Source organism: Carassius auratus, unplaced genomic scaffold, assembly GCF_003368295.1.
Source record: "Carassius auratus strain Wakin unplaced genomic scaffold, ASM336829v1 scaf_tig00215821, whole genome shotgun sequence".
Lineage (NCBI taxonomy): Eukaryota > Metazoa > Chordata > Actinopteri > Cypriniformes > Cyprinidae > Carassius > Carassius auratus.
Window position 1 is genome coordinate 60,544 of NW_020528259.1, and position 10,650 is coordinate 71,193.

Genomic DNA, 10,650 nt, shown 5'->3' on the forward strand with positions numbered 1-10,650 from the left:
CCGTACATTTAACAGAATTTATTTTGAGGCGAAAAGTGAATGTTATACCTTTACTGTAAGATTGCCCCTTCGAATTGGAGCAGAATGTTGTTGCTAGTGTTTTTATTATTTCATTTATTTTGTAATAATTCAATAGATTATTTGATTGCAAATTTATTCACGATTTTCTACTTTGCAACCAAATTAGCAAATATCTCATCTGCATGCATCTTCATCCTGTACATGCTAAAGTTGTCTCTAAACAATTTAGCAGTAAATTTACTTTTACCCTAAATAAAACAGTCACTGAAATTGCATTTACATTGAACAAAATTTTACCATATAGTTATCCTCTGTGTATATATTGGGACAGAGTATATCACAACATGCTAACTGCACATACAAATGTCAGCATTACTGCAATTAACATTTCAATTTCGGCTTTATTGACAGCGTTGCATTGGTTTGAGGTTATTGATTTGCATATACATATGTGTCTGTCTGTGATTTTTGAAAAGAAAGAGCTGGTGAGTGATTGTATGTATGGGTCATTGTGAGGTCGTCTCAGTGAGTTGCAGTATTCATGCATGTGCATATCTGTCCCATGCTGACGTCAGCTTCTCTGCCAGTACTCACTCCACTAGTCATCGTCAGTCTTCTTTATCATATCTTTCATTGTCATCCAATTAGCTTGAACGAAGGGAAAGACAATAAACATTATACCACGGCGGGAGATTACAGGCTCTGATGTTTGGGTTATAGTGGTGAATACTTTCCATTCCCAGATGTAGTACCTCTCCGATCCCTTTCCTATGATGCCATCTCATTATGACATGATCGTAGCCCATATCAAAGCCGGCAGACGTGTTCGGACCAAGGAACGAGATGTCATAATAAGATACTTCACCAGCACAATTCGAACTATAAAGGCACCGAGGGAGAGCATTCCTCATTTGATCATGCAGCAAAGATGACCCTGGTAAACTAGCATTACATTGCCCCCAAACAAACATGGCGCTTCTTGTTTCCCAATCACAAATGCATTCTTTTTCATGTGTGCGTAGAGGCTTTGACTTCTTAGCCAAATTGTTTTTCAAAGCTGTTTGGAAGGGCGAGGTCAAACTGGAATCAAGGAGGCCGGTGCTTGCCTGGAAATCAAAGGATGCATTATTTTAAAAGCCTTTTTTGTTGTGAGTCTCTGCAGCATCTGTGTTCTGAGAAATCTGATCCAGAGAAAAAATGAGCTGCAGGGGTAATACGTGGTTCTGCGACCAGCGTACAATAGCAAAAGGCTAGAAAAGACAGACAGGAAAAGAAGGCAGACTATTGAACGAGCCTCTACACTCTCTCTCACACACATACACATTTTTCTCAGTGAATCTTAAAAACAGGGCTTAAACAGAACAGCTTTGCTATCCTTCACACACTAGTTCATGTATGAAGGGGATTAATCATCTCAAGTTCCTGAGCGCATCTGCAGGGAGTGAAAAAGAGACTAAAAAATCCACTTTTCCTCCAGGTGTTACAAACACTCAGCCACCAGCACAATTTTTAGACGGGTTACTTTAGAAGTTGACAACTGACTTATGTAATAATTGATGAACTTCACTAATTGATGTCACTCTGTAATGTGTTGTAATGGTTTTTCCTTAAATTTTATGTCCAGTCCTATATATGTTAGGGTTATCCATAATTATTATTATTATTTTCTAATTTATAATAAAATCAACCTTAATTATAAGAAACCACTGTAAAATAAACTATTGTAACTATTTATATTATATTATATTATATTATATTATATTATATTATATTATATTATATTATATTATATTATATTATATTATATTATTATTTAAAAAAGAAATATATATATATTTTAAATATAAGTTTCTTATATACTGTTTCATATGCATTTAAAAAATATTTCATATGTTACATTTTGGGGTTCCAGCCAGGTCAATATTAGTAGCTTTAAACATCTTTAATATTTATTCCATAAAAATATTTATGATATTCATTAACATGAAAAAAAAAATCTATATATTATTTAAGTTTGTAACTTATATTCTGTTTGTTGTCCAAGCCAGGTCCTTGTTAATAGCTTAACTATATAATTTGCTTTAATCATCCTCCATATAAATATTTTATGTCTGTGTTCACATTAAATATTGCAATTAAATAATGTAAATATGTCATTTAAGTCTCTGGGTCCACAAACATAAAAATAGTTAAGTCTCAACAGAACATGAGGGTTTTAAAAACAGTCTGTCCTGAGGGGCCATGGTTCTTTCACTTCCTCTCATTCTGGTGTCAAAGCATTGAGAAATTAGTGTACTCTGACTGCAGAGGTTTCTGGGCATGTTTAGAAACAAAGAACACAGGCTTTTTCATGCCTTTTGATCTTCTCAGCACCTGTGGTCTCCTAACCACCTACACAAAACACACACAGACCAAAAGAAAAACGGCATGTTTCTCTGTTTGACAACTCAGAAAAAAAGGTTGATGAGTGCAACCTGCTTTTGACTTAAGAGTACACGTTGCCCGTTAGTGCATGTCACTGTCATGGTGAAGCATGTGTGAGTGATGCCCCCAATGTCTTTCATCTGCTGACTCATGGAGCATGTGTGTTTTTTTGTTTGCTCAGGTTTTGGGGGCATGAGGAGGGAGGGACCCTTCCCTGTCTTACCAGGCCTGTGTTTATCCACAGGCAGACTGTGGCTTTTTCAGATCTGTAATGGTTTTGCATTTATGTTTGGGAAAGGAAAAGTTACTGGAATACTGAGTTGATAGAGGCAGAGAAAGAAAGAAAGAAAGAAAGAAAGAAAGAAAGAAAGACAAGTTTCAGCAGTAAAAAAAGGGGGGTAGGTCCATTACTTTTCACAGATAAACATGTTTTGCTCTGCAAAAGCTGGAGAAAGTTTGTCTACCCTCTCAGGCAATCCAGCAGATGTCAATGAAAACTTCCAAGGCTTGTGTGTGTGTGTTCCTGTAGCAGGAAGCTAAACGATCCACCTCACAGACAAATTAAACCGAAAGGAACCTAGAGATTATAGGCCACCAGTACAGAAACCACAGTTTAAATGAAAAGACTACAGCGCAGGGTTTAACACGCTTAAACATGACAAGGAGTCATTCTTCAGCTCACTTCCAGTAAAGTCTCTTGTGCTTTTCCACGCACAATAATTTTCTGGTCACAGATCAGTTATTTTGTGTAAAACGTCTTATTGCCAACCAATTCAGATTACATACCTCAAGAGATTTTTCACAGGTTCTATCATTTTATAACCTTCAGTACAGACTGATCGGTGCTGCAGAATTCTGAGATACTGTGGCTGTTTGTCCGTGGTTGTGGTTGTGCAGAGGTTTTATCTTATCACCACATATCACATCCCTGTTTTTATCAGATTGTGGATTCTGGTGCTTTCTTGTCATTGGGCCGTTTGAATGTGCTGTAGCGCTGATGAGACATTTCTGTGAGCCAGATTGATATGAACATTCTTTGGTGTAGATTTTATATGAATGAAGAACATTTGTTAATTATCATCCCAATCAGAGCTCTGCTGGATGACGGTCTCCTCCTTCTGCTTGTTTTGAGAAGTAATACTGGTGTGGAGAATCAGGTACGTCATGCACCAATCTTTTGAGCCACGATAACATCTTAGTATTTTATTATTGATATGTAAGATATTTTAGTAAAACACTTTTCAATTAGCGTGCAAGGGGACCTGGCTTCAAATCCTAATCTTGTTTATAATATTCTTAATAAACCAAGCAAAATTGCAACTGAGCTGGAAAATTAAATTTGACAAGCAGGGTTTTTTTTTTTTTTGTTTCCCACATGAAAAAAAAGCCATATAGGTTTTGAATGGTATGCTGATAAAATATTCAGTTTAAAGTGATGTATCTGCAAAGATGCAATTTGATTGGATTGATCAAATGTAAAAAACAAAGTGTGATTTAGATTGTTTATATCTACAATAATCAATCTAAATCATCATCATATGCTACAGGCCACTAACAGTATGATTATTTATTTATTTATTGACTTCAATCTCCGCTTTTAGTGTGCGCCTACAAATCTAAAATGCATTTTAGCACTTCAACGCTAATCAGTTCACCGAGCGTATCAAGCACACATTTTTGACTCTAAAATTGAGTTAGACTATTTAGAACCGTGGGCAGCATGGATTTGTTGTGATTATAACGCACACGATGCATGAATCAACTAAACAATTGCAAAATTAGTTGATTCATATCAGGGTTAAAGCAGTTCATCCCCCCATGGACACAGCTTTCCTTCCTGTTCTCTTGTCATCAGATGAGGGGAAGGGAGCTGTGGATGTCTCCGTGTGCTTGGATTTCCGTACAGACTTGTTATGAGGCAAACTAGCATGTTCCTAAAGGTCAATGGGTACAGAGGCATTACTGTCAGTGTTGATAGATTGTGATGATCACCTTCATTAGCTTTATGTATTGGACCTACAGAGAGAGAAGAGGAAAAATCTTGATTTCCAGATGCGCTTTGGTCTAGAAGAGAAATATATGACGCTTTACAATATACTTGTATGTTGACATTGGTTAAATGCATTAGTTAACATGAGCTAACAAATAATACAATAAAATGGTGCAGTTTAACATGCAGTTTAAAATATTACAGCAGTGTGTGTGTGTGTGTGTGTGTTTGTAAAAAGGAATTTATCCTGCGATGGCAAAGATGAATTTTCAGCAGCTATTTCTATATGATCCTTCAGAAATCATTCTAATATGCAGATTTTAGACTTAAGAAACATTTCTTATCATCATCAATGTTAAAAACAATTGTGCTTAATATTTTTGCAGAAACTGACATAATTTTTTCAAGATTCTTTGAGGAATAGAACGTTTAAAAGAATAGAACTACCTGTAAAATTAAAGAGTAAGTAATGATGCAGAAAGAAATTGAGAGAGAGAAAGAGAGAGCATCTTTCTTCCCCCATCTGTGCTATTTTTCCTCTGCTGGTGTGCCCTCTGCAGTGGCATTAACCACAAATGGTGATGTCAGCATGTCTCAGGTGTTATCAGAGACTCAGACAGATAGAGAGGAAGACGGGCTAGAGAGAAAGCCAAAGGATCAGAAGTCTGACTCTCCCACCAGCGCATCGGATCACTTAACACACACACACACACACACACACACACACATACACACTAGACTGAAGCAGAATCATGATGCTACACTGACTCCCAATCATAATTCCCATTTCTGTGAAATATTTTCCATGATGTAGCAGACTCATAGGTTTTACATTAACAGCAGTACTGTCAATACCCGCAGACTGGCATTTCTGCAGATTTAAATGATCGAAGACAGATGCGAATAATGCTCCAGCTTTGGGCCTGAGATCAGTGCTTTATTTACCTCAAGCTAAATCAGTTGCTGCAGTATAGTAAAGCTAATTCCACACTACGAGACGTAAGATCATCACCCTTTGATGTTTGAAATCTGTGACTAGTTTGTTCCAAAAAACAAGTGTGTGCTTTTACTGAAAGATCAGCATATCCACATGACCACTTTCCGATGCAGGTCAGGTCAAAGGGTGCATTCATCTGCACCTAAAACATGATCAATAAAAGCGGTTAGGTCAATAGAAACAGTGGGGAGACAGAAAGGAAGATATCTTTGTTCAGGGAGTGTTGAAAGAGAAAAAAAGAAAGAAAGAAGCTCATTCAGTGCAATCAATATAGTGGTCAGAATCCCCTTAATGATCTGTATCTAGACACTTTTTTCACCTTGTGTTTGGATTTATTGCATCTGTGTTCCTTTTCTCCTTTTATCAAATGTAGGTCTAATTTTCTCCTTCCTTGCTCTCTTTTCTTTCCCTCTACATCCACAACTCTCTCTCTTTCTGTAGCATGACGTATGACCTTCAATGCACCATGGGAGGCTGTAGTAAGTGAGAGGTTATTTTGCACTTAATTGCCGTGGTGACAGTGCTGCTGAAGGGTAGTCTTTAAGGTTCTCCAGTAACATCATAGGTCAGTGACATGGCATTTCATGTCTCCTAAAGCTGTCATATTACTACAGCAGGCTGCTTAAGCCTCCAAACAACAACTAGCTATTCTCAGAGGAAAAACAGGACCATGGCATGCCTTTTCTGAGATAACATTGTTTAGTTTTTTAGTTCACACATCTTTGATTCTGGTGTCTCTTTTATGGGAGCAAACAAATTGCTTGCTGTTGAACAAAGGAATAGTTCTCAGGCTGTCCGAGATGAGTTTGTTTATTCATATGAACAGATTTAGAAAAATTTTGCATTACATCACTTACAGTGACTCTGCAGTGAATGGGTGCCATCCCAATGAGAGTCTAAACAGCTGATAAATACATCACAGTAATCCACAAGTGCTAAGCATCAATTAGCGTCTTGTGAAGTGAAAAGCAAATCCATCATTTAGCAATTTTAACTTAAAAACATTGCTTCTGGCCAAAATATGATTCCATAATAATGCTTCCTCCAGTGAAAATTGTGCTTTATCTGTGTATATTCCTGTTTGATTCAGTTAAGATTATATTGGTGAGCAAGTGATGTAATGCTAAATTGATGTAAATCTGTTTCCATAGAAACAGAATTCAAAATTCATCTATATTGTGGATCCATCCATTTGCACTTTCAAAACAACTTTCAGATTATGATTCATCATGATTCATCATTAGTTGCCACAGCCTTTTGACCACACAGAGACGATATGTTATGAAGGCTATCACATATACAATTAAAGAGGCAGTTCACCCAAAATTCTCTCATCTTACCCTCAGGTTGTTTCAAATCTGAATGATAGACTTTCTTCTGTGGAACACAACCATTTCAATGCACTCAAAGTCAATGGGAGCCAAAACAGCAGCACTGGACCCCACTGACTTTTGTTTTATGAACAAAAACAATGCAAACAGGTTTTACATACAACAAGGGAGTAAGTAAATTATTACAGAACTATTATTTTCAGGTGGAACTATATTATTTTAATACAGCATAACATCATAAAAGCTATTGAGTGCAAACGATGTAGAGGTAATTCTGAGGTTTATATTAATGACTGATATCAGTAGAGAGGCTTATTGTCATTCCTTCCTGCTGAACAGCCTTGATCTTAAATCTTGATTCTCCTTGAAATCTTGGGAATGACAACTCATTATAGAAAGCCTTAGACTCTCAGTAATGGTTCAGTTCAATTTCTGTGCTTTATATTCAGTAGAAAAACAGCTGTTTCCACTGCTAGTCTCTTGTATTGAAACTCAGATGAATTATGTAGCATACCTTAGAGCCAATTGTACCGTGCCGTGCCTCTAATTGGGCTGAATTTCAGTGAGAGGTTATCAATAGAGGCCTTTCATGCACATTTGTTAGCAACTCAGTGAGACAGTCTGAATATTATTGCCTTATACATTTGCCAAAAGCATTATTATTATTATTAAAGTTACTGGTTTGTTATGGTTTGATCAGACATTATTATCGCAAAATATGATCACAAACAGATTTCATGTCTCTAAATGAATTGTTCTGGAATTTGTTGATAACATATGCTTGATACAATGCACAAGTTTACAAGTCAAAAGGTTATATTTATATACAGGAAATATGCAAGCTTGTTGGCCAGTCTTCCCTCTTTGCAGGCTGAGTTGCTTATGCAAAAGAAACCTGATTTCATTAGTATTTATAAGTATTTGTACGTTATGTTTACACGTACATTTTTCTATGTTAAGATTTCCTCTGGAACATACAATATGGACGTATTAAGTAATTTACTAATACACATTTACAGACAACAATTTTCAAAATGTTTTTATTATTATTATAAATATACTAGTTAAATGTTGCTATTAAAAATATATTTTATAATTTAAAAATGTAATTATGAAATACCAGTCCATTTCATTTGAACATTTTAAGGTTCAGAGTTTGGAATACAGCCCCGGATCAGAAAGAAACTGTAATAATGTCATGTCTTTATTTTATGGTGTCTTTGTTACATGTTACATGTACTTGTTATTATAATAACAATAAATTATGCATAAGTACATGCAAGTACCCCTAAGCCAAACCCTAACCCTAACCCTAACCCTAGCTAGTAAGAACATGTTGTTAATTAACATTACTCAGAACTTAAATGTATAATTACACTGTAACAAGGACATCTAAAAATAAAGTGTAACCAATGCATTGAATACATGTGATGGCATTGAACATTTTTATTAAAATCATTGAATACATACATTTAAATCAAACTATTATTTGCATAGCAAGCATTCAAAAATGTATGTGTACTAGAAAAACTGAATCCAAAATATATTTCTTGTCTTTTTAGTTTTAAAGTAATAGTTCACCCAAAAATGAGAGCTGTATCATACAGAATGGAATGGCATGATTTTGAGAAAATAATTATATGTTTTTGTGTGAACTGTACCTTTAACAATCATTCCCTCCATAGTGACCATAAAATACTTGACTAATGACTTCCCAGAAGTAAATCAGCTAATGTGATAGATGCAAGGATAGCTCTTGTATGCACAGTTGTTTCACAAGTACAACATCAGATGTCACAGAAAGAACAGACTAAAAGCACTCCAGAAAAACACGGAAAGAAAGAGAGACATTGGTAGAGAACCAGCCAGCCATGAGTCTGTGGATGGAAGGAAATTGAGTGACATAAAGGCTAAAGGAAGGAAGGGGAAGAACTCTGGGTTTGATTCTGCTTCAGAGGGGCATGTGGTGCCACTGACTGGCGGGTTGGCGATTAATGAGAGTTTGATTTAAGGGCTGTTCTCAGAGCAGCCGTCCCCGGCGCAGACTCTGGCTTTGGTGTGGTTGCTCTTGCAGACATGTTAATCATGGCTACAGATGATTCTACTATACACTTCCAGCAGGGCTGCAGTCTGCACGTTGCTCGGCCCATTAATAACCTCAGAAGGCACGGCTGCCTGACTGCATGCTGGCGCAGGAGTCGACTGATGCCCTGTAAGTGAGTGAGCGAGCGAGCAAGTGTGCTGGAGGCCTCGCATGAACAGTTGCTGCCGCTGCCTCCACAAATGAGATTTTTAAATCAGATTTTCACAAGGTTTCATTTCGGTATCTGTGTTTAGTTTCGAATTTGGATCTGATTTTAAAAGATGGCTTATTGCAATATACAGTACATAGATAAGTCCAAACATCTGATCAGGCTAGTTCTACTTTTTTTATTGTAAATTATAATAACAGTTTTATTGAAAAGTTACTTTTAATTTGGTCTAAAATTTTTGGACCGCAGTCTAAGTAATGCCTAAATGTTTTCAGTGACACTGAAGCTTTGGAAAATGACACTGCCAGGAATTTATTTCTTTTTTGGTACTGTGTCATCTTAAAGGGATGGTTCACCCCAAAATGAAAATTTAGCATTATTTCAAGCTTGTATGAGTTTATTTTTTTATGTTGAACATAAAAGAAGATATTATGAAGAATGCTGGTACTCAAACAGTTAATGGACCCAATTGATTCCTATAGTATTTCTTTCCCTACAATGGAAGTCAATGGGGACCAACAACTGTTTGGTTCTACAAAATTATTCATAGTATCTTCATCTGTGTTGAGCAAAAGACAGAATCTTATACAGGTTTGTAACAACATGAGGGTAAGAAAATAATGTTTTTTTGTTTTGTTTTTTTTCATTTTGGGGTGAACTATCCCTTTAACATATGTATTGTTAAATTATCAACAGTTTTTAAATAGACATTTTTTGAATGCATCAAACAATATATATTATGTTCTGTCTGCCTGCCTGTCTGTTTGTTTATCTATCTGTCTACTGTCTTTCTGCCCGTCTAACCAACCGGCTGGCAATTGAGCACTCTCCATTACCTTGTATCCCAGTGTAAGTAGAATAAACATTTGGAAGGATAAAGGTCCAATGAGATCTTTTGACTGCTTTGAGACTTCCCATTTCCCAGAAGGCCAATGAGCTAATCTGCTGGGCTCTGTACAGATTGTGATATCCATTTTAGGCCGAGCCTAAATAAATTGCTAATTTTCTTACTAGCAGAGGACACTCCGATGGCTTCCCTCCAGTGGAACAAGTGAAATATACCTTGTGAAGGCTTTTGTGATCTGTCCGTCTGCACGCTGGACTAAGTAGGCCAGGCTTGAAAGCTTACACTGCAACACCCACAGCTCTGTCATTATGAAAAAGCATACTTTGCCCTGTTTGGCTCGAGCTGTTTTAGTGTTCACACAAACAATGTGAGAACCAAACGGCAGCCTCAAGGGCATCATGGGAGTCTTGCGTTCCCCTTACGCTTTCCTCAGCGGGAATGCAGTTTGTGTAACAGTTCATCAGGGCTGGCATGCAGTCAGAAAAATAGAGTCTTAACAGAGCAAAACACACAGAGGGGAGAAATCAGCCAAGGTCAGACAGGGCCAAATGTCTGCTTCCTGAACACCTCCCAACCCCACCACCTGACACCCTTCCTCCCTGCTCCCTGCTCGCCTGCCTAACGTTACGATCAGCTTGCTGATGGCTGACCTCTTCAGAGAGAGCAAGGGTTCGGCAGGGTCATGTGCACAGCAACAGACACCCCAGTGTGATCCCTTCAGCCCATGGGCCCTGGCCCTCTGGACCCAGTCAGCAACAACACAAACAGCTCAGTGTTACGAGGCTTCT